Raw genomic sequence first — 24,024 nt, forward strand, 5'->3', positions numbered from 1 at the left:
CGGAACTAAGTTATTCACCGTGTTGAGTATATCTATGAAAACCAAAATTTATCTTTCAGGTAGTCTGATGACTCACTTGGATCTTTCATACAACAAGAGAACCAAATAATCAGATGATTCCCAATGTTCACCTGAACGTTTTACGTGATGGAAGTGCCACAAGCCACAGTCAGCTAACGTTAAATTAGTACATCTTGGGGCATCACAGTTACACCTTTGCCCAGCTCTACCATCAGGAGTTATATCTACTGTCATCACGACCATACTTCAGAAGGCCACTTGAATAGTGAACAGCAACTTTGATCAGGGCATTTATATCATCTAGATCTGTTAGTTTCTTAATTTGCTAGTAATAATAATAGCTACTGCTTATTAAATTGTAATTATTTGCCATGCACTGACGTAGGGGCTATGCATGTATTATCTCATTTAATCCTCACAAGAACTGAACAGGTGCATTGGACTGGCACAGTATTACAGATGAGGAAACTGACCAGGTAAGTACCAATCCTGAGATTTCATGTCTAGCAAGTACGGAGGTGGGAGTTGAATACAGGTCTGGCTCTCAAAACCCATGTTTTTTTTCTCCCATTCAACATGTTGCATTGACACTAAAACAGGACCCAGAGATTACTGTGTTGAAACCAAGTGTTAGAATATTGAATTCTGATTCTGAATCCCTACAGTTTTTAAAACCTCAAAAGCTGCTGTGTTATGCCCCATGTGTAGCAAATTAGAGGAATCCATTACGCTGATTTAAGTATCTTTGAACAGTTTTTCAGTGTTACCTTTATTAGTTGGTGACATTTTATCTCACTTGTTTTAAGTCCTGGACATTTGGCTTGTCAATATTTAGTGCCTTCAGAAAGTGTATTCTGATGACAAGAACATAAAGCAATTTAAACCAGGAGACCTGGGCCCCAGTTTTATTTTCACATTAGTTTTGCAGTTGTGAAATTAGACAAGTCAGTTCAGCAATCTGTGCTACAGTTATTTTATGGGTCAAAGGGACATAATATCTGCATTACTTTACCAGATAGGAATGTTCTCAGTTGAAAGCAACAAAATACATGAATAACAGTAGTTAAAGCATAAGGATATTGATTCTTTATTTAATAAAAAGTTTGGAGATGGGAGGCCTAAGAATAGAGCAGCAACTCAACAACAGTATCAAGGACCCATTCTTTCTTATGTCCATTGTACCCTATCCACTATTTACTGGTTTTCCATCCTTGTTGTCTTATGGTTGCAAAATGGCTGCTGCAGCTCCAGTATCATATCCACACTTGACAAAGAAAAGAATAAAGAAGGAACAGAACTAATTAAACTCTCCTTTGGAGCTGTTCTTTTAATCAAGAGGCACACTCAGAAATCCCATGGCACACTTTCCCTTATGACCTCATTGTCAAAAATTAGGCCATTTGGCCACCCACCCCTTACTGAGAGGCCAAGATATCAAGTGTCTGGTTTTGCAGCCTTGGTACTGGAAGGCAGAAAGGGAGAGAAAATGGTTCAGAATGATTTGTGTAGATAACCATCAGTATCTCCCACATTCATGACATCGAGGGATTTGTTTACTCAAAACAAACTTTCCTCTTTATTCCTCTTCATCCAAAATAATTTGTAATCAGTATTGTAGACATTGTTTATATCCAACCATATTTTGCTAGGTAATGTTTCATATACATGAACCACAAAAATGCAAAGTGGATACCATATATATTCAAGAAATGAATTACTCCCATCCAGGAAAATGCTCACCTATGATCTAATGCCCGATACATTTTTCATGTCACCTCTTACGTTTGTGTTCTCTTCCTGTTTCAGTGAATAGTAAACTAGATGTGAGCTATGTATAAATAATGCCAGAACATCTGGATGAAATGGGGAAAAAAATCAATTATCTGGATGTTTTGTCTACATAATATCAAAACATGTAGCACTGTGTAGACAAAACATCTAGATGATTGAATATTTTACTCTTCATCCAGACAGTTTGTTGTCATGTGGACAAAAAGTACTGCCAAGTTAGGGACATAAGAAAAAAACAGGATATAGCAAAACTTGCCTGATTTGTAGAGTTCAAGAATTGTTGCTTAGCTTATTATGGGAAAGGAGGACAATTGATGAGATATTGTGTCAATTAATTTTTAAAAATGCTAGGCTTTACTGGAATAAGCTTCTTACTGCATGTTCACAGTGATCATGATAAATGGTGGTTCCATTCTGAGACACTTAATAGAAAACACACAAACCACTTTTTATACAACATTATGTTTATTTTACAAATGAAGCAATGCATTCACAGAAAAGAACAGTGACTACTAAAGCACTCATTTATATCCTGGAAGAACAAATATAGAAATAAATTCTAGTTGTCTAATCATGGGTCAACTCATCAGCCCAGATTCAGTTCCAATTCAATAATTATTTACCTTTGCTGTTCCAGGTACTATGCTGGTCATTTTTTCATATGTAAGTCATCATTTAATTTATTCTACATTAATTTTGTGGGGTTCCTATTGTAATTCCCATTTTTTAAATGGGAATCTGGGTGTTAAATATAAAGAAAAATCTCCAAAATCTCACAGGTTGATTATGTCTGCAAATAACATGGAACTAAAAAAATTTTTTTTTCATTTAGCATGACTTATTTTGAGTAGAATAAAGAAACGAGAGTCGTAGAAGACCAAATTTCTAGAGTTTGGTGTTACGATTCCTAAAAAAGCTGGGAAATATGGCTAAATGCACTGTCATTCTGTTTTGTTTTGTGTATTGTAATATATATATATATTCTTTTTTTTCCATGTTCTAAATCCAGTATACCTAATTGAGAACTAAAGTTGACAAAGAGGGATATTAGTATTCAACAGGAATCTATTTTATCCTTGAAGAACCTGATAGAGCAACATCCTTAAATACTATCTGGAGGGCCTCACTGAGATAACAAATTAAGTTTTATGACTCACTATTCCCACTGCTTCTTAAGCAGACTGTTCCAATTTCAATACACAGAGGTCACTAGGGGAACATTCTGTCTTCAAAGTCAGCCTTCTGTAGTCTCTTATTTTTCTGGCAGTGACTTAGCTGGATGTGGTAGTAACTGTGAGCTAGGAGAACTCTGGAGCCAAAATTTGTGTGATCAGGACCCAGTGGTCTGAGATTTTCCAAGTCAAAAAACTGTCAAAAATACCATCAGTAAGGGGATGGGTCTGAGCCGTAAAGCAGTAGAATTTTCAACTCGGGCCATCCTTGTGATAACCCCCGAGTCCTGCAGCCACTTTGTTTAATACAGATTTTTCTGATTTATGACTGTGGTATTAGGGCTGGCACAAGTCTCTCTCTCTCTCCCCCCCCCCTTTTTTTAACAGAAAAAACTCACATCAAATTCCAGTCAAGAAGCTTCAAGGTAAACTCCGCTATGCAGCGCGTTCGTGCATTTCCCAGCGTTACGGTTCAGCTTCCGATTAAGGCAATATGTTTAAAACCTGTATTGGGTTTTGGAATTAGATAGTGGTAATGGTCGCACAACTCTGAAAAAATACTGAAAAGTACTGAAATATACACTTCAAAAAGGTGAATTTTATGGTATGAGAGTAATATCTCAGTTTAAAAACACTGTATTGGAGTAATTCAAATGGCTTCTTGGACATCAAATAGATCTTACAAAACAATATTTTGGTTATTTAAGTGTAAATGAAACAGAAACATATGGAGTAAATTTCTGCAAAATTGCACATGATTTCAAAAATTAAAGGGGAAACGTTCTTGGCAAAACTTAGTTGGGTTTCATCTAACCCAAAATATTTGAAAAATAGAGACATTTCATAAACCAAAATACAGCTGTTTTTTCCATGCAGTATGTATTTGCTATGCACTGTCCTTCTCACTAAGTACAGTTCTACTTATATTGGAAGGTACAGTCAGTTCAGGTACCCAGGTACAAAATCATGAATATTTAAGGTATCAGACAGCATAAAGCAAGGTCAAGTTGTGGAAATTTTGCTACGGTATATTAAATAGTATTTTCAAGGAAATATTCCTTACTGAAACAATTAGAGGAGAAAGCCTCTTGTAACTGACTCTGAGTTAAATTCAAAAGCACAGAAAACTGAAATCTCTAAGACTATTCATCAGAGGTTATGCCATCTCCATTATACGTTAACAATCTCTGGGCATATTAAGTACCATTGTCACTGAAAAAGCAGTCTTCTATATGGCTTTATAAAACCCAATCACAAAAATGGTAGATATTTACACCATATATATCAGATTTTTGTCAGGCAAAACCTTGAAATCATTTTAAATCCATATATCTATTTATTTTCTCATTTCTCTTCTATTTCATCCTAGACTGCAAACTAAGCAGCAGCTGTGAGTGTCCTTTTCACAGCTGATACATTGTTCATCTTCCCACCGCACCTCCAATGGAATGTGCTGAGAGGTAAGAGTTCCATTTTGCCTTACTGGAGACATTTCATATACCCACATAGCCAGCTATGTTTTCCTGTAAAGCTGTGGCCAGGTTGGTAATGCACACACTTGAATTTGTTTCCTCCTGTGCTTTTTTCCCTCATTTTTGCTTCACCAGATAGGAAGGTAAACTTTGTTCTACCCTAATTGTAGGCATCTAGGCTAAGATGAAAGCCGTCCCTTGGGATAGGACTTTGTCTGGAGGTGATATGGAGGACAAATGGAGTAGTAACAGTTACTAAAGCTTTCATCTAATGATAATTGAAGTGCTGTCAGTGGAAAGCAGGGCATCAGGAGACAATGTGGCTTCTGTTCTTGATTGGTAAGAGGGATGTTGTAATAATAAAGATCGTGGTGAGAAGGGGGATACTTTGTTACCAGTAGAGGACTTGTAAGAAGTAAATGATGGGCTTAGGGCAACAAATTGCCAACTTAAATCACATTTCGAAAGCCCGAGGGCCTCCCTGGCAGCTTTAAAGTGAATGTTCCCTTCCTTCACACAGAGAAGATGAAAATTGAAAACCAGGCCCAGTATCCGATTACCAGCATGGCAGAATTGCAAAGGAAACTAAATGTGCACCATAGATCTTTCATAATGAAGTTGAGACCTGATATAAAGAGTAAGAATGGGGAATTTTATTTTATTTAAAGTTTTGTTTTATTGGATTGGCCAAAAAGTTCGTTCGGGTTTCTCCATAAGATCTTACGGAAATATATTGGAGTACAGTTGTTGTGTTAGTTTCAGGTGTACAGCAAAGTGATTTGGTTATACATGTACATGTACCTATTCTTTTTCAAGTTCTTTTCCCATTTAGGTTATTACAGAATATTGAGCAGTGTTCCCTGTGCTATACAGTAGGTCCTTGTTGGTTATCTACTTTAAATATAGCCGTGTGTATATGTCAGTAGATCAACACGTCTAATAATCTTTGTCCCTCAATTACCAGAACTCTATTGGCCAGCAAAAGGAGTCCCCTTACCACCTGCTGGAGGAAAACAAACCCCCCTTGCCTGGAGATTGTACAAAGACTTCACCTGAAACATGTCTCTCTCAATACGAATCTTTTTTTTTCTCAAATGGTCTGTCCCTGCTACTCCTCACTGTGACTAGGCTAGGTGACAACACTTATTGGTCTGAGGCAAAGTAGATGTAATTATTCTAACAGTGATGTTGGAGTGGGAATGGGAATCACAGTGTTTGATCCACAGGAATTTATGGCAACTATGTTTGGAAAAGTCAGAAAATATAAAGAAGTGTTTAGATAACTATGGTGTTGCTTGAGTGGTATAATTAAAAACTATCAAAGTCTGATGAACTGAAGGATGATGTCAACAGCTACAATGGAAATTCAAGTTTCCTCACCCTATTTCGAGATCTAAGTTAATTCACAGACCCAGAGCCATTGAAGGGGAGACATGGTAAGTGGAGTGAAGGGTAGGCATTTCCCCAATCCTTCCCCAAAGGACACATGGCCAATTTTCAGAGCACCCATGCATTGGGGAAAGAAGAATACCCAAATATTAAAGAGCTGTTAGATACAGAATCTGAGCATCCATTGATCCAATTAGACTTAAATTGCCTTTGTGGTCTTCTGGTTAAGAAGGGCACTTTAAAGAGATTTGAGGAGAAGCAGTAGATGGAGAAAACTTCCAACAATATGGGTGGGGCTAGAACTGAACACCCAGAGTAACTTTTGAAACCAGAGGATAGGGTTGGTGGAGACAATAATTATACATGCCTAGAGAAGTTAGCAAAGGAAACAGTATAGGGCAAGATGGAGACCGAGAGAGGAAAGAATTTCAAATAGGAAATGGCTTGTCAATAAACATTCTGTAGCAAGATCTCTACTTGTTCTGAGGATTAACTCCTGAGTGTTTATTTCCATTTGTAGAGCAGCAGAAGACAAGTTCTGCCCACAGCGGTTCATGATGAAAAGGCAATTCTGTTTTGCTCTCCTTCTTCAGACGGTTCTCACGAAGAGACAGGCAAGCCTTCTTGGAGTGGGGCTAGAACAGGGCAAGAATAGATGCCTGGAGTAAAGTTTTGGCTAGTGGGAATATGGAGCTAACAGACAAACAGATTGGTTTAGCTCTCAGTTACATGCCCTTCTAGCATTATGGCCTTGGGCAAGTGTATTAAAATTGGAAGGGACCTTGGGAGGCATTAAACAGGAAAGGAATTTTGAAGACTCTTTTCGCCTGGGCTCCCTGGAAAACAGAGCCTGAAGAAAAGTTTACATGCTAACACTTTATCAAATTATGCAATCCCATGCATAAGCAAGGGGAAAGGGGAAGTGATTCAGGGCACAAAGAGAAGGCAAAAGCAAATATGGGGTTACTTTACCCAGATGACCACATCATCCCAAGAAAATACAACTCTTTCCTTGGCCAAATAAGAGTTTTATAAATTATTAAAATTAATAGGTGAGTTTATCAAGGTCAGTGTAAAATTAAATTAATTTACATATATCAGCAACAAACAATTAGAAAAGTAAATACATTGAGAAAAAAAGGAAAGGTTATACCCATTTCACTGTTAGAGTAATCTACATCCCACCTATTTCCATAAATAGAGTCTAGAATATACATGTTTACAATCAGCTCTGAATTTTCAGTTACACAGAAGTGTCCTCAGAAAATATTCAAGCAATTTCCCTGAAAAAGATTGTGATGGTAAATAATGTCCTGTGACCATTTGTAGAGCCTTATTAAATTATCCTCTGATGGTTGATAGCTTTGGTTTTCAAGAAAACAGTGTATCTTCCACGGTGAGCTATAAGCAGAACCATTTCAAAGTTGTCTCCAGGTTCTTAATTGAGGCATCTCTCTGGTCTACCTAAACATCTTCATCATACAACCCAAATAAATCTCATCCTTTCTTAGCTCTCCCCAATATAACACCTGTATTCTGTTTGGTTCTTCTCCACCTGGACCTCTGTCCCACTTCTGTGACTCCTTAGGACTTCACAGAGCTTCATGTAACACAGGCCTGTTGAAGTTGGAAGTCAATGTGTGTATCAAGAGATTATGATATTGACATAAATATAGACACAGAGATTTAAGTAATTGAAACAAGCCATTCATGTTTAAACAACATGAAAATAACAGTTTCACCTCCCTGAGCTATCACTATTAATACAAGTGTTTTCCAGTCTGTTGTAAAAGTCATCACCAGCACCAGCTCTCACTTCTTGGTTCCTCCCAAGACACTGGATCTATTTTCCTTGATAAATGTGAACACTTTTTTTAAAGGACCCTCTTTTAAAAGCTGGTAAACTACAGACTTAAAACATATTTTCAGTTTCCCAAACTTTTTCTACACTCTAACCAGAGAGTCATGCAATGCTTTTCTAAACAAAATGCTATAGCGTTTTAACCTTCAGATAATCTCTCTGAAGAGTGTATAAAAAATTTGGAGTGCCCAAAAAGAACTATTTTGAGAATAGTTTAAATAGCGCCAACCTTCAGTCACCTACGCCACCTACCTGTGTATAAAATTGTGACACTGCATTGTACATGTGTTCATAATAAACTCACAAAGTATTTAGATCTGTGTGAAATTTTTCTTTTTTCCTTAGCTAAATATAGTGGAAAGCGAAAAATATTTATTCGGTGAAAATGTCACATTTTGTGAGTCATTCATTCAACATTGTTTGGTTAATTTGATTTTGTTGGGCATTTTTATAAATCCGATATATTTACCCAGAGGACTTTTGGCACTGGCAGCATATTAAAATCAGCAGAAAAATAGCTATCTAGCCTAGGATTGAGAAGACTCAATTGCATCCAGATGAGGACCAAATCCACTTCACATTTCCAGAGCAAATAAAATTAATTGTGTCAAAAATTAATCCTTTGGAGACTTCTGGAATGTTTATTTATTCCCATTCTAATTACTGTGGTATTTTAGCGACCCTATTTTGCATTATCTACACATTCTCTCAACTTCCTTCTCGTTTAACTTCTTGTTCATTATCCTCCTTATTTCTGAGTCAGATAGTTTTTCTGAACCCACAATTGAAATGGAGAATTGAGGCAAATATATAGGGGATTTGAGTAAAGCAAAACCACATATTTTTCAAATTTAGATCTCATTTTGGACCCCCAACTAATTGTTTGACTCCATGCTTTCCTTTATCCAGTGTGCCTTATCAGGGAATCCTCCTTAAACACTCTTTTGCAACTTATCTGTCCAAAGTTAGGTGGGCGTCTTTGAATGCCCAGTGTTGGGATCCTCACGTGGGTGACTTCCATGGAAGAGAAAAGGAGAGAGTTTAGATTGATTACCTGTTGGTCAAAGGGCACAAACTTCCAAGTAGAAGGTGAATAATTTCCGGAGCTCTAATGCACAGCAAAGTGATAATAGTCAACAACACTGTGTTATATACTTCAAAGTTGCTAAGAGAGTAGATCTTAAGTGTTTTCACCACAGAAAAGAAACCATCACTATGTGACATGATTGACGTGTAAACTAATGTGACTGTTGTCATCATATTGTATCAATGTAATATCAACATAGTATATGATATATCAATGTCTCAAATCAACACATTGTTCTCCCTAAACTACAGAATGTTATATGTCAATTATACCTCAATTTAAATAAAATTGTATAAGTGAATGAATTGGCTAGTCTATGAGCCATTCCAGGAAAAAAAAAAAAGGTAATTATTCATTAATTATAACTTAGTTTGGATCACGAGAATTATTTCTAAATTTGATTTTATTTATTACTTTGGCCTTTCCCAAGATTAAACCCAAAGACAAATAATAAACATAGTAAAATAATATGAAACAAGTTGTAAGGGCAATTTCCCTAAGGAAGTTCTAGAAATGAGCTGAAAAATGGAGCATCTCTGAAAGAAGTACCAGTCTTCTAAGGTGGGCCCTGGAAGAATCATAGCTCTGAGGGTGAAAAAGCCTCCATGAACCTGTCTAGCAAACAAAACCACAGTATTAATCCTGCAGCGATAGTTCTTTTATTCAGACTTTCACTGTGTTTTACTTCCTCTGCATGAGATTTGACTCCCCAACATTTCTGCACAGTCGTGTCCTCCTGCATTTTCAGAATCCTCCATAAGTTCAGGGTAGTTCTAAGTATATAATAAGATCGCTATATTCGTACATTGGCAGATTTTTAAATACATTTCTTTATCTGCTTTTGGATCAACTAAATAAAATTCAGACAAAAGTTATTTTCTTTAATCTATTCATACAGAATCTTGATTTGAAAATAGGTCCATTTTTATCAGTTAAATGAACTGAGTAATCTATTTAAAATAATTAGTATGAATTATTTTTAAACCGGAGTAAAAAGGCAGACGAAATTTCTATAGATAGAGTCTTCCTATTTCTTTGGCTATATTTAGCAACTTCTATTTGCTATATTGCTTCCTGTTTTAGTACCAATAAGCAGGCTGGTGTGCCTTATGTAAATGATATGCTGAAGAAATTTATTGTAATTTAAAAACTTCTGTTAGGCATAAATCTGTTACTTTATACAATGCCAGTTGGGATAGGCTAAATTAAAATTCATGTAGCTTCGCTTCATACACCCTTAAAAGGAATCTAAAGACTATCTACACAATGTCAAATAGTTGGAAAGGAAAAGACACCTAAAAATGAAGTAATTTATTGTTATAACTATGAAGAAGTATTTTTGATGTCATATACTCCAGACATGCATAGTTAGACCAAAAGTTTCAATTTTCTTTCAAGTGTTTTATATTGGGTGTGGCATCATGTAGATAGACTTTATCCCTTGAGGATTTCAAGCACTAATCAGGGACATGATATTTACCCACATAACTAACGTGTTAGTCTGTTCAGGCTACTATAACAAAATGTCATAGATTGAGTAGCTTATATACAACAGAAATTTATTTCTCACAGTTCCAGAAGCTGGAAGTGCAAGATCAAGGTACAGTCAGAATTGGTGTCTGCGGGGGCGGGGGGGGGGCGGCTAATTCCCTGGTTCATAGTCTTCTCACTGTGTCCTCACATATCAGAAAGGACAAGGGAACTCCTTGGGGTCTCTTTCATAAGGGCACAAGTCTCATTCATGAGGGCAGAGACCTAATCACCGCCCAAAGGCCCTCACCTCCACACTTCATCATGTTGGGGATTAGGTTTCAACGTAATTTGGTGAGGATACAAATATTCAGTCTATAGCACCTAGCAAATGTTTGCTTTGTGCAAATTTGTGAAAGCATTCTTACATTGGGTTGGTTTGAATAATCTTTAAGGTATCGTCCCAGACTAAGATTCCATGATTTGAGATGAGCCCAAAACAAAACAAAATTCCATTGAAATGAGTCAAAGTAGAATTTTTTTTAAATAAACATTTATTGAACACCTACTTTGTACCAGTAACTCCTGTTACATCACCTCATTATAGTGAATGCTGTGAGGCACTGCTCAGATGCCTATTCAGGACTGGCACACCCATTCCCCCTGCTGCTGGGAGTGTTGACAACTGTGCTGGAAGCTACTTCCTTCTCTAGAAATTGCCCTTGACCAAAGGGGCTGCCCCACTTAAGTTTATGCCTCCTTCCTGGGGGAACCCAATCCAATAGCTAGACAAAGACCTTCCCTCTTTGCCTCGCTTTGGGATAACTGAAGAGCATCCCTGTTCTTGGAGAGCCCCTCCTGGATCAGCTGCAGCCTCTTTTGCATCTCATTTCAATGTCTCCCTCTGTCTCTTATTGCCTCCATCACTTCTGGACAAGAGTTGTCGCTGGTGCAGCCCCGATCAGCCTCCAGCTTAATTAACCTCAATGTCTTTTCCAGGGAACCCGACCTAAGACCCTCATTTGGTATTTGCATACTACTTGGTGTCTTATGGCAAGTCAGCACTTTTTTTTTTAATAGTTGGGATGAAGATAATAGTTCAGTAGGAAAAAGATTTTCAAGGAGTGTGTGCTAAAACAGCAACATCCCAGGCACGTGCAGACAGTGCTCTCCAGAAAGTGCCATATTGCAGATGGTCCACCATTTGGCTCCAGCCTAGTTTGAAAGAGATTCTTTCTACCAAAATGAATAGAGTTTGATGGAGCTCCCCCAGTTTCAGAGTGAAAACAGAATACAGAAGTCAATAAAGAGAAAACTCAGATGACTGAGGCTGAAAATGCAGAACTATGCAAAAGGAAAATACTAGAAGACATTTCCGAGTAAAAAGGGAAGTGATGTAGGTATTTAGTAGAAGTAACACCTCCAGGGATTACAGATGTTATCTTAACAGTGAGTTTTCAGTACATGTACACGTGGAGACTGGGAATAAGGACAGCTAGGCAAGAAAAAGAATCTCCAACTTGAGCACAAACAGCCTGAGGCAGATAGAAGGGACCCATAGAACCTAAATAATACAGGCGAAACAGATATCTCTCCTTTTAAAGCAGGTCAGAAACAATCCCATTTCATCCACCCTTAGACGGGAGTTTCTCTACTCCTTCAAAGGGAAATATTTGACATTAGTATTAGACAAACCCCACTTTTTATATAAACTCACTAAATAGATTATCTTCGTAATTCTGTTGTCTCTATTTCCCATGTCAAGGAGCTTTTCTAAATGTTTTCACAGAGGAACATTTGTATCCATGTGGCCTTTACCAAGATTCTGGTGGCTCAGGTGAGTTGGTCCATAGCATCTTTAAATAACTTGGCCTTCAACTGATGTTACTTCTGTCTGGAGTTGCTACCCATTGTATATTCAGAGCGCTGTTCTTTCTTTGTTGGCTGATTATCTCCTATTATGCCCAAGATATTGGGAGGTGGAAGAACTCAGATCGGCTTCTGATGTTCCCATTCAACTGCCCTGTGGCTTATAGCAAGACAGTCCACAGTTAAGCTTCAGTTTCTCTGTTTGTCTAACCTGTATCTGTGTAATCTAGATCGGTGCTATCCAATAAAACTCTGACCATGATAGAACTGTCCTATATGCTGGGCTGTCCAATGTGGCAGCTATAACACATATATACCTACTGAACATTTGAAATGTGGCTAGTGCAACTGAGAAATTCAATATTACATTTGTATTTAATTAAATTATATTTAATTTAATTTAATGTATATGTAAATAGTCGCACGTGGCTAGTAGCTACCATATTATTCAGTGCAGATCTTGGTTGACATTTAGGTGCTAAAACTTTATATTGCTATTTATTCCAAGAAGTTTGGAGATTCTGCCATTGGTACAAATAGCTATGAAATTCGATGGCTTCACTGCAGGTAAATATTTGTTACACGGTCTATACTCTTGATCTGGTTTTGCTAACAATTAAGTCTTCTTATAACCTAAAACAGAAGTTGACAAACTAAGGTCCTAGACAAATCCAGTCTGCTGCCAGGTTTTGAAAAAAGAGAGAGAGAGAGAGAGAGAGAAAACCCAACAGCTGTATTGGAACAGTATCATGCCATTTGTTCCGGCATTGTCTCTGACTGCTTTTGTGCTACAATGGCAGAATGGGGTAGTGTGACACACTGTATGGCTGCAAAGCCGAAAATATTGCTATCTGGGTTTTACAGGAAAAAAATTGCTTATCGCTGATTTAGAGTAAGGTAAATTTGCTCTTTCATTGTATGTTATAATAATTAATTGTTTATCCTTTCTGGTTTTCTTTACTCGGTTTTTTTTTTTTTTTTTTTTTTTTTTTTTAAATTTTATTTATTTATTATTTTATTTTTGGCTGTGTTGGGTCTTCGTTTCTGTGTGAGGGCTTTCTCTAGTTGTGGCGAGCGGGGGCCACTCTTCATAGTGGTGCGCGGGCCTCTCACTGTCACGGCCTCTCTTGTTGCGGAGCACAGGCTCCAGACGCGCAGGCTCAGTAGTTGTGGCTCACGGGCCTAGTTGCTCCGCGGCATGTGGGACCTTCCCAGACCAGGGCTCGAACCCGTGTCCCCTGCGTTGGCAGGCAGAGTCTCAACCACTGCGCCACCAGGGAAGCCCCTTTACTCTGTTTTGAGGCATAAGACATCTGTATGAGAATGGTGGGCGCCTATTTATTTTTCTTCTCATTTTGACACCAATTAACTGTCATTGACTCAGTGGGTTAGGACTTCTCTCCGCCTCGGCTTAAATGTTGACAGTCTGATGATGTGTCTTAGGCAGTGACTGTTCCAGTAAGTTGGCCAGATGTTGCAGTAGGCTATTAGTGATTTCAGGGGACTTCAAAATACTTCCAGGTGATTTTCTCTTCTTTTGTAGGAGTATCAAGTCATTGATTTTCTTTTTATTCTTTATAAATTTATTTATTTATTTTTGCCTGCATTGGGTCTTCATCGCTGCACACGGGCCCTCTCTATTTGCAGAGACTGGGGACTACTCTTCCTTGTGGTGCACGGCTTCCCACTGCGGTGGCTTCTCCTGTTGCAGAGCAGTGACTCTAGGCGCACGGGCCTCAGTAGTTGTGGCACGTGGGCTCAGCAGTTGTGGCTCGCGGGCTCTAGAGTGCAGGGTCAGCGGTTGCGGTGCACGGGCCCAGTTGCTCCACAGCATGTGGGATCCCCCCAGACCAGGGCTCGAACCCACGTCCCCTGCATTGTCATGTGGACTCTCAACCACTGTGCCACCAGGGAAGCCCAAGTTCAAGTCATTGATTTTCCATAGTTTTTGAGATGGGTTCATTCAGAGAGAAAACAATATAAACTGTTGTTCAAAATACAAACATGATATCCGTTTCTCATTAGTAGCAAGGTTGGGACTTGCATAAAATTTTTACTGCATCTTTGGATGCTTTTACTTATCCACCCCCAAATCATTACACTTCTAAATCCAAAATCATCATATCTGGTGGCTACTTCAAGGAGGGGCATAGATGATTACTTACATATCAATAAACAAGCTAATATCTAAGATATTAATAAATTTTATTAATACATTAATATATTATTATATTATATAATGATATACTTAATAATATCTAAGACATTATTTAAGTAGTAGGGAAATATCTGTGCTAACATTTTGGTTCTAAGTTTTAAGTCTGCAATTCTCGTTTGTTTTTCAGAGTATTGAAAACTCAGTAATCAGCCTTTGGAACATGAGTTCATATGCATGTGGTTCAGCTTTCTGCTGTACTCAACAAGCATGGCCTGATCCTAATGGAGACATTGCCTCCAATAAAAGCAAAGAGAAGCCCACAGACAAGGTGTTAAATAACTGGGAACACAAAGGGACCTCTAATTCATTGATACTAAGTGTATTTATTACATTTAACCTTATTGCCATAGCTGTTTGTCACATTGCTCTCTTTTCCTGTTTAAAAAGCATGGCCTTTTCTTTCAAAAAACAACTGGTCTAAAAGAACTTTGCAAACAATGTGATACTGCAATTCCAATCTCCTTGGTTTTCACAGCTCTATGCTGGGATGAAAATTGGGTTCTTCAACATCATAGTTACAGCTTATAACAAATTCTGTGATACCATATTGAAAACTAGAAATGTTATAGGGCATAAATATAATTTTGACTATGTATCAGGCTTTGGCTGTTTGGGCTGCTATAAGAAAAATAGTGTGGACTGGGTGGATGATGAACCACAGAAATTAATTTCTCACAGTTATGGAGGCTGGGAAGTCCAAGATCAAGAACTGGTGTCTGGTGGGGACCTACTTCCTGGTACATAGATGGTGACCCACTTCCTTGTTCATAGACGGTAGTCTTCTCGTTGTGTCCTCACTTGACAGAAGGGGTTACGGAGCTCTCTGGGGTCTCTTTTATAAGGGCATGAATGCCATCCATGAGGGCTCTGCCTTTGTGATCTAACCACCTTCCAAAGTCCCCACCTCCAAATACCATTACATTGGGGATTCTATTTCAACATATGAATCTGGAGGGACAAAAACATTCAGTCTATGGCAGTCTCCAGTGCTGCTGGGCATCTGTCAAATGGCAGTTTTGTGAACTACTTCCTGCACCAAAATAATCTGTGCTGAGGTGGAAACCTTGGTGTGTGGGCTCAGGTCCTCCTACAGCTTCTGTACCAGCTCTATGGGTAGGGTGCCCTGACAGAGCTGGATGCCCAGGCTGTTGGTGGCAATTGTCAGACATTTTAACATCTCCTTAACAGCTTATCATATATTTCTGGCATTTTTCAAGAATATAAAATTTTATATTACCTTGTTTCTCATTTTCCATCAACATAGTTATGATCATATCTTTCAGGAGAAGATTTTATTTGTCCGTGGACCTTCTGCAACATGTTTATGAAAATACCAGGACCTTTACACTACCTATGAGAGCAAGTTATTATTTTTCAAACTGCAAAGAAAACATAAACATTAAAAGATTTTTATGTTTAGTTAAACTTGAAGACAAAACTGTATCTATTTATTCTCTAAGAAACATTAGCACCTAATACTTTCTGAAACTATAGAACTAACATAGAAATTGACCAATAATCAGTTCTTCCCAGGGCTCCTCTAGCACTTTGCCCATAACACTAGCAAGGAACTTGCCACCCTGCACTGCCGTTCATTTACTGAGATCTGGAAGTATTGATCGTGGGCAGGGCTAAAAGACCATTCTACTCATTTCCGCAGGTGGAGCCTTGGCTGCAAAGCCAGCTCTTTGATCGAGGCAGGATGGCCTCTGTGAGAAGACCCGAAAAGGCAATTGTTTACCTGGCTAAGATCACGAGGCAATGGCCCTGTAACACCCCCTGTCTGTGTCACCCGCAGCTGCTGGGGAGTAGGCTGTGCAGAGGAACCCCTCTATCAAGGACGTGGACCGCTGACTTCCTTCCAGTTTATTCTTTCTCTTCCTTTCTTCTTTGTTTGACTTATAAGACATATTCTCCTAACACTCTAAGAGCTTCTCCTTCTTATGATTTTGCTGTCATTATTTCAATTTTCATTTTCTTTCTCATGTAAGTCTTTTTTTTTTTTTTTTGCGGTACGCGGGCCTCTCACTGTTGCGGCCTCTCCTGTTGCGGAGCACAGGCTCCGGACGTGCAGGCTCAGCAGCCATGGCTCACGGGCCCAGCCGCTCCACGGCATGTGGGATACTCCCAGACCGGGGCACGAACCCGCGTCCCCTGCATCGGCAGGCGGACTCTCAACCACTGCGCCACCAGGGAAGCCCTCATGTAAGTCTTAATGATCTCTAACGACTTCCTTTCCCCTGATTGTTTTTCAGCCTTTGTAAAGACAAAGGGGAGATCGTGCATCCAGCCATCTATCCCCTGAAATGCTAAAAAAAAAGGACTAAATTTGATCCTTGGACTGTGCTTGACCAACCAAAGATTCCAGACCTGGAGCAGGTCCCTCAGGCTCACCGAACTACACTCCAGAATCAAGGCCATTGCTGGACTTCAGGAGCTATGACTCAAAACAGATCAACCATATGTGTGATTGAATCTATTACAGAGATACTGTTGAGCATTTTACCCTCACTTGCATGTGTTTTCCATGAGCTCCCTTTCACCATCACTTTTACCAACCACCCAGCAGGGAAATTTCTCTGAGCCCTGGCCTCACCAACCAGCATTTGGTTCATTTGTGTCCTAAGGCCGTTGTACTGGGTGCCAGGAAATGCCAAGCCAAGTACAGAAGTGTGGTGGGGAAGGTGTTAATGTGGTCCCTGCTTTTAGTTTTTTTCTTCTTCTCTTTTCTCTCATTTATCCAGTTTCCACATTAAGTGCTTTACCAAATGCGACGTTATAAGCCATCATGAAAAATTTCTGGAAAGATGAGTGTAGATAAAAAGGAAAGAAGAGAGAAAGGAGAGGAAGGGAAAAGGAGAGCAGGAGTGTGGCATTCTCTCCTGCTCCAGGGACTTTTCGACAGAAAACGCTCTCTTATTAATCTTTAACTTTTTTCACATTATCTAAGATAATGGGTTAATGAAAATTATTAAGTGTTTAGGTCCTTGATTAATCTCTGCATCATTATTATTTTTAAAGATACTCAAGCCATTGGTAATGCCTTTAAGGTAATCTTTTAAAAATATCACTTCTAAAACGGAATTTTCCAAAATATCTATCAGAAGCTTCAAGTTTGATTTCATTTAGCTTGAACGTTTCCGTATTTTCTATTAGATGATATCCTTGATGGTGATCCCTTTAATCACATCTTCACACTGAGGTGAATCTCGTGGTACTGCAATGCCTGGGTCCTCTGGACCCGACCCAGCACCTGTAAGCTTCCACTCTGGGGTGAAGGGCAAGCACTATTTCAACAGTGCAGAACAACACTGAGAGTAATTTTAAGCAGAAAATGAATGCTCCTTCATCCCGCTGCAGTTACAGCCAGACAGGATACATTCATGTTGGTCCTAAGCCAGCCATCCGAGTTGACTTGATGATCGTGCTCAAATGCCAAGGAAACTTTTGTAGACTCACAAGTGCAGAAGTTTCATCATTCCAAGCTTTCTAAAAAGTTGGCAATCAGCTTCAGAATCATTTACTCTGTTTACCAGCAATGCTTTGCAATAAAACGCTTCCTAAAGAAGTTTAAAAGTAAAAATATAAACTTTTACTCGGGGAAAGTGATGAGAAAAAAAAAAAAAAAAAGGAAAGGGTGAGATTAGCTATTGACATCATTTGTGGGCCCATAAGCTAGCCTTTGCTACCTTTTCTTTGCTCATCATTCTTCAACTCTATTTTAGTTTCCCAAACTCTCCAAGACCCTTCTCACGGCAGAGCCTTCTCCCAGTTTCTCACTATTTTTCTCTGTCTGAGTTTTAACTTGCCCTTCAAGTTTCATTCAAATGGACCTTTCTTAAGAAAGCATTCTGTGGCCCTAAGATTAAGTTAGGGTCTTGCTGTTATATGCACGCATGGAAACCTGTACTTTTCCTTTTTAGCATCTATCATTATCATGATCATATATTCAACAGTGCCTTTAGTTTATTCATGACAGTAACCACATCACTTACCACAGAGCCTGGGAGGTAATGATTTCTCAATAAATAGTTGTTTATTGATTGAATAAATACTACTTGATCAAAAGAAAAGTCTACATATAATGTCGTTAATTTGTTTTCATGTTATGGAACATAAAAGTTACAACTAAATTGGAAGGGTGAAATAGATTTTTTTAAGTAGTCAAAAAACACAACAACTTATCACCTCCTTTCTTATTTATGTCTCCTTGCAAATATACCAAATCACAGTTCCATATTTGTCTGATGTCCTGTAATTTCAAGTAAATTAGAGGATGTAATAAGACTATCTTAGTGGAAATTCTCAAGTTTTCAAAGAAAAATGAAAGCTTTAATAATCTTCCTCTGACTGCTATATGAACTGGTCTTTTTATGGTATTTTAAGATAAATGAGTAGCTAAATTCCAGAGGGATCACAAAATTGGGATTCAGCACTAAAAACTTTCATTCTTGGTAGCCAGTTAGCTAGGAAATGCCTTAATATACTTGAATGAGAATCAGGAAACTTTGGCCCAGTCTCAAAGTTTCCCAATTTTTTTCATCAATGAAATGGAAAGCTTATTCATTCATTTAATGAGTATTTATTTTATACCTTCTTCATAACAACACTGAGCTAGGTGATAAAGAAAAAGATGCAGAAGGAAAGAAATACATGAATAAGTGCACAAATTAGCCATAGAGGTAATAAATGCCAGAAACATTAAGAAAAATTTGGAATCAGGATACACTGGAGCAGCAGTTTCCTAGGCATGTTTTATGGATTTAACAGGGTTTCTACATTTAAGAAGATTTGGAGAATGGTACACATTAATTTCCTCTGTGGAGAGATACAATACATATAAGCATAACAAAATCTCTGAGAATTCTCATGATTATTAAAACTAATTTTTTAATCGAATACTTTCCCAAATCTTCTAACTGCAGATCTATATCTTTCTCCTAAAATAATCTATTAATATTCTAGTGTTCAAAGAAAACTTGCAAGCATTCCAAAAAATACTGCCTCAAATCCTTGGGAAAAGCCTATGTTTGAGCCCATGATGATCACAGAGAGTTTGGGAATCAGAGAGGAGTCGCGCCTGTCTGAGGTTCCTGATGAGGTAGAGGTTGAGACTGTCCTGGTGGAGTGGAGAAAGATTCTACAGAACTGTTGAATGTTACCCCAAGGCACTTAGGGTAACACTCAACAGTTTACAATGGAATATTACTCAGCCATTAAAAAGAATGAAATAATGCCATTTGCAGCAGCATGCATGGGTGGACCTAGAGACTGTCATACTGAATGAAGTAGGTCAGACAGAGAAAGACAAATATTGTATGATAGCACTTATATGTGGATTCTAAAAAAAACAGAATGATACAAATGAACTTATTTACAAAACAGAAACAGATTCCCAGACTTGGAGAACAAATTTATGGTTACCGGGGGGAGAGGTGGCGGGGGAGGGATAGAATGGGAGTTTGGGATCGACATGTACACACTGCTATATTTAAAATAGATAACAAACAAGAGCCTACTGTATAGCATAGGGAACAAGGCTGAATGTTCTGTAATAGACTAAATGGGAAAAGAATTTGAAAAAGGACAGATACATGTATATGTATAACTGAATCACTCTGCTATACTCCAGAAACCAACACAACATTGTTAATCAACTATACTCCAAGATAAAATAAAAAGTTTAAAAAAAGGACAAAAACAGTTTACTGCTAGGCAACCAGTTGCCTTCAGCATTTTCTGATCTGAGGGATGAGGCAGGAGAGAGCCTTTGATGAGGCTGGTGTTTCCATGAGACCTACTGGGAAAGAGATTGAGCTTAGGTTGGATGGGAAGAGGGGCATAGAAAAGAATCCAGAAACTCCTGTTCTAGTTGTTCAAGGATGATTGCCTGGGTCAGCATAATAGAAATGAGAACAGAGTTTGTGACATCTCAAATGACACCATGTCTAATCTTGAGGAGGAATAGTGAGGAAAGAGGGCAAAAAAGTAGAAGTGGCCCTATGGTGTTGCTTTCAAAGAATTGAAGGTTTATTTTTACCAGTGATCCCATATGGTGGCTGGAGGACAGGACTTGCTCTGGAGTGAAGGAAAATGTGTAAGATGTGTAAGGTCGTGCGACAGAGATGTGAATAGCAAACACAGACGTCATGGCTGAAGTTGGAAGACAAAGATAGACAGAAACAAGTGTGAAAAAAATCAACCCTGGGAATGTCTACAACCAGTGATGAACGGGGAAAGAAGGATGGGGTAAGACCATTACATTCTACAAGTATTCATCAAACAATGATTATTTCAGGCACTATGTTAGCTGCTATGGAAACAAAGATAAAACACATTGACTGTTTTCAAATGTCTCATAATTTGGTAGAAGAGAATAAATACATAAAATCTACAGCGATGGACCCTAATGGATTACACTGCCTGGTATTCATGCCCTGGTGTGCTCCTCTCCATAGGGGATCTGGGATAGCCCTGAGACTTACATGGTGAAAGTGAAGCTCTGAACTTCCAAGCCTCAACCTTAGGACATTTTTAGCTTTATCTTTTGCCACATGAACATGTCTTTTTGGAACCCAGGTTCCATGTTCCGAGAAGCCCGACCTTCATGGAGAGCATATATAGTGGGTGACCAAAGCTCACCACCTGACATCCTCATCTAAACTTCCAAATGAAAGCAAGCATCAACCTCCAGCCTTATGAGTGAGACAGCTTGGATATTCCGGACCAGTCAAACTCTTAGATGATTGAAATCCCAGCCAGCACCATGTGGGGCGGAAGAACCATCTTGCTGAGCTCTGCCAACCCAAAGAACCACGACAGATGACTAAAAATTGTTGCTCTTTAAACCACTAAGTCTGGGGATGTTTTGTTATGTAGTTATAGAGAACTGAAACAATTACTAACATAGTACAACATAGCCAGGTGTATAGAAGAATGAAGGAAGAAGTGATTAATTATGCAGAGTTGGGCCAGGGAATCTTAGAATATGGAGAGAAACTTTGGAGACCAGTTTAAAGAAAAACAGATATTTGCCAGAGAGAAGAGGGAAAGATATTCCAGAAAGATGGAAAAGGCATGTTATAGGAAGGGTGAAAAGAATTGAATCTAAAAAGATTGTTGAGTCCAATTTCCTAAAAGCATTATATGTAGCAGTAATAGGTATGAAATTTATACTATAGGTAATGGAGCTATAAAAAATAATCTAAAGATATAATATAGAAGAAGTTACATGTTACATATTTATTCAACAAATACTTGTTGAACACCTCCCCTGTAACTGATGCTGTGGTACATGTTGAGGAGAGAGAAAATGATAATAACAAACGGGCATGACTCATGACTTCATCACGCTTGAAGTGTAGGCAGAGAAACAGATCAAATAATTATGAAAGTAATGCTGTGACAAAAAAGAACATGATGCTACAGAAGGACACCAGGATGGATGAAACAAATTCCCTTTATTGTATTGATATAATAAATCCTCAATAAATGGTGGCAGTGTGGCTGACAGACTATAGAGAAAAAGAAATATTGGTGGCAAAGAGAACAATTGTGAAAATATTGCCATAATCCAAGGAAATAATGAGGGCCAGGGGTAGTGCAGTGGGAAAAGAAATGTAGAGATAGGAAAGTAACCTTTCAGAAGCAGAGTTGGCTATCATGGAAACTGATTTCTAGACAAAAGGGAAAAGAACACTGAGGACAAGTCCAGTTTTGATCTTGAATAAAAGAGTTTTGATCTTAACAAAAGAATTTTATTAACAGAAATAGAAAGCAGATAGCAATCTCACAAATATAGAGGAAAGATAATGAATTTTGGTTTGTGAGCCTCGTGTGTGAGGTACTTTAAGATTTCTTATTGACATTGCGGTCGGTGTTATTCCATTTATATAAAATTCTAGTAAATGCAAATGAATCTATAGTAACAGAAAGCAGATCAGTGGTTACCTGTGGACAAGATTAAAGTTGTTGAAAGGGGCCCAATGAAGAGACTGCAGAAGATCATGAAAACTTTTAGGAGTGATGGACAGGCTTATTATCTTTTTTTTTTTTTTTTGTGGTACACGGGCCTCTCACTGTTGTGGCCTCTCCCATTGCGGAGCACAGGCTCCGGACGCGCAGGCTCAGTGGCCATGGCTCACGGGCCCAGCCGCTCCGTGACATGTGGGATTTTCCCGGACCGGGACATGAACCCCTGTCCTCTGCATCGGCAGGCGGACTCTCAACCACTGCACCACCAGGGAAGCCCCAGGCTTATTACCTTGATTGTATTTCAAACCCAAGTGTACAGTTAAACATAGTGTTCAGTTTATTTTATATAAATTATATCTCAGTAAAGCTTTTTCATATAAAGAAATACTGGATAAGAAGATATTTATGAGAGTACCACAAATAATTGCGAGCAACATTTGCAAATACAAACAAATGCAAATTTGGACAGGAAAGAGATGGAAAAGAGCTTGGACTATTTGTGATGTACAAAATAAGTTACTAATTGAGTTCAAAAGAAAAGGAAGAATGTGCTTTTTACTTATGGAGAAATTCTTACATTTATCCTAAAACAAAAGTAACAAGATTGGATATTAGTGATATTTACTTCTGCTAGCAAGAATTGGAGGAAAATGTTTTAAAAGTTGAAAATAAAACAATCAGAATTATGAAAGCAGATTAAAATGAAGATGATGACAAATTTTGTCTCAGAAAAGCAACCTTGACAGAGAAATTTAAAACCAAAAAAAAAAAAACCCAAACAAACAAATTGGCTTAAGCAAGTCAAAGATTCCTGTTCATTGTGAGTACTGGCATGACCTGGGGAAAAATCATCATAGAACATCAAAGCAAAACAGAAAAATGGTGAAAAAAAGAAAAGCAGAAAGGAAAGGCCTTCTATTGAATAAAAAAAAAAGATTAATAGCAAATTAAATGTTATAGTTACATTAAGACTAAGATAATAATAATAATAAAAGTTTGGGGCCTATGAATCTCTTCTTTTTATGCAAAGCCAATCTCAATATTCATTTATTTGTTTACATACAAAAATATTTATTGAAATCTTTCCATATGTCAGGTACTGTACCAAGTGCTAAGGTTACACCGGGAAATAAAATACAATAGATTAAAGGCTTACTGTCCTGGCTCTTACATTTACTTCTTTTATTGATAAATGTTAAATTCATTAACTAAATCATATGTAAATATGTTAAAATAGAGTTTTCTAATGTGAGCAACATTACATACTTTAATATACTGCTGTTTTTTCAAAGACTTCTGCTTTTTCTTGTGAATGCACTAAAAATAGTGACATCAATAGTGGTTAATATGAACTATTTTTATTCTTTAGTTTAAATAAAAAGGATAGAAGGGCTATCTATTTATATATGCTTTCAGGAGAGTGAAGCTCAAATACAGAAATACTTCCTAAAATTAAAAAGGTGTCATTTTTCCCCTCCTCTCTGGTATTCCTGTAGTTTCCATCATTATCTTGGGTTTCTCCGGTTGAGAAAAGAATTAAAAATCCTTTGCCAGTTGCATAGTTCAAAAGTCAGAATTGTAATATTATTGCCTAAAGAATTCCCAACACCAGGGAATCTCCCAAAGAATGCCAAAGCCCGTGTTTCTTCACATCCCCTGTGGTGCTTTGCAGGCAACTGCCTGGTTGGACTTTGGGCTGC

At 38.1% G+C, this 24,024-nt stretch overlaps 2 long non-coding RNA genes across 2 annotated transcripts in view; both read left to right on the forward strand.

Moving 5' to 3' along the window:
* Positions 1-796, forward strand: part of LOC116750420 — a 30,450-nt gene extending 29,654 nt beyond the window's left edge. The window contains exon 3 of the long non-coding RNA XR_004349022.1: positions 60-796. This is a non-coding gene — a long non-coding RNA (uncharacterized LOC116750420). The remainder of the gene's footprint in view (positions 1-59) is intronic.
* Positions 797-3,360: 2,564 nt separating this feature from the next.
* Positions 3,361-7,951, forward strand: LOC116750419. The gene is made up of 3 exons (XR_004349021.1): positions 3,361-3,409; positions 4,354-4,444; positions 4,977-7,951. It is a non-coding gene; the product is annotated as an uncharacterized LOC116750419 (long non-coding RNA).
* Positions 7,952-24,024: the final 16,073 nt, after the last annotated feature.

Source organism: Phocoena sinus, chromosome 3 (assembly GCF_008692025.1).
Source record: "Phocoena sinus isolate mPhoSin1 chromosome 3, mPhoSin1.pri, whole genome shotgun sequence".
Lineage (NCBI taxonomy): Eukaryota > Metazoa > Chordata > Mammalia > Artiodactyla > Phocoenidae > Phocoena > Phocoena sinus.